This window comes from Nannospalax galili, unplaced genomic scaffold, assembly GCF_000622305.1.
Source record: "Nannospalax galili isolate Female #2095 unplaced genomic scaffold, S.galili_v1.0 scaffold3547, whole genome shotgun sequence".
Taxonomy (NCBI): domain Eukaryota; kingdom Metazoa; phylum Chordata; class Mammalia; order Rodentia; family Spalacidae; genus Nannospalax; species Nannospalax galili.
In genome coordinates, this window is record NW_008356328.1 from 23,168 (window position 1) to 24,752 (window position 1,585).

A 1,585-nucleotide genomic window follows, 5' to 3' on the forward strand; every position below is an offset into this window, starting at 1 on the left:
AATGGTGGATCAACGTCTAGCTTTTTGAGAAACCTCCACACTGATTTCCATAGTGACCACACCAATTTGCACTCCTACAAGCAGTAGATCAGAGTTCCCCTTTTACAAATCCTCACCAACATTTGTCTTTGTTTGTTTTAATCTTAGCCATTATGGCTGGGGTAAGATGAAACAGGACTTGTATGGCCACCAGTGCAATAGTGGCATTAGCATTATAAGAGTAACCAACCACTGTCTAATTGGGGTCAAGATCTGCTTCATAGGATGGAGCCCATACCTGACATTTGATATCAGGGCTAGGAATCTGAGGCTAGACACACCATAGGCCATAGGTGAAGACATCATACAACTATTCTTTTAAATAGATACAGTATTAAACTAATTTCTAATGATTTGCTCTTATACCCATAGCGCATATTTCAACTCTCAGGAGAAAAGTACCATTATACAGCAGATGGTGATTGACACAGAGTACTTAAACTGGCCAAAATTCAGAGAATAAGAGGCTACAGACTGGTTATTCTTGAATAGGACACCTATATGAAACTTTTGCCTCTGAAAGCACAACAATCATTACAAAGGAGGGGTAGATAGATTGTGAGAACTAAATGAGGTGGGGGATCCCATGGAAGCAAATTTTCCTGACAGCAGATCATATTAATTTTACAGCAAAGCTGACAGCATGGAGACCTCACAATTCCAGCACAGCACAGACATGGGGAAGAACTCTGACCCTACCTGAGGAACTACTAGCAACCAATGACTGCTGGGAAGGGGTGATTCAGTCTAACTTCAGCCTGAGACACTTAGTAGGCTGGCGAAGCTCCAGTAGATGAACCAACAAAAGGTATTTGATACACAATTCTGACTCTACAGGCCATTACATTATATTAATTATATTATATTATATTATATTATATTGCTAAATGGAAATTTGGTGGGAGATTAGAAACAAGGTGAAGGAATATGGGAGGGGATCTAAATATGATCAAATGTATACAATTTTCAAATTTTCAGTAAAAATTATATTAAAAATTCTTTGAGCTGGGGATGGTGGTGCACGCCTGTAATCCCAGCACTCAGGAGGCAGAGGTAGCAGATCCCTATGAATTTGAGGCCACCCTGGTCTACAAAGTGAGTTCCAGGCCAGCTGGGGCTACAGGGAGACCCTTTCTCAAAAAGAGACAAAAGAAGATTCTTTGGTAGAATACCATTTTACATGTTTTTCCTGGTGGCACGATGTGGGTTGCTGTTCACTGGACCAATGATAAGATAGAACAATATTCATATCTTGAGTGGGAGACCCAGAAATTAGCAGAAGGGATGTTTTGCAAATGAAGTTTGGTTTTATTCCCAACACTGCTCTAACAGTTTAACTTGCTTTATCTACCTCTACTTGCAAATCTTAAAATCCTGAGGAAAAGAGAAATAATGAAAAAATATGCCAAAAGGCTCTAAATCAGCAGTTCTTAAAATTCAATATATGTGAATAAAGACATTTGAGTTATCACAAAATAACAGCAAAATAACAACGATCTCTACCACTTGAGCAAACACTGGCATGTTTATTGTATGCCAGACTTTT

At 39.0% G+C, this 1,585-nt stretch overlaps 1 long non-coding RNA gene across 2 annotated transcripts in view; it reads left to right on the plus strand.

Moving 5' to 3' along the window:
* The window catches only part of LOC108491819, a 32,317-nt gene that overhangs the window by 5,172 nt on the left and 25,560 nt on the right, over positions 1-1,585 (plus strand). Inside the window, exon 2 of one of the 2 annotated variants that reach the window (XR_003847224.1) lies at positions 670-847. This is a non-coding gene — a long non-coding RNA (uncharacterized LOC108491819). Of the gene's footprint in view, positions 1-276; positions 848-1,585 lie in introns of those variants that run through there. The other variant, XR_001872943.2, reaches the window with a different exon arrangement.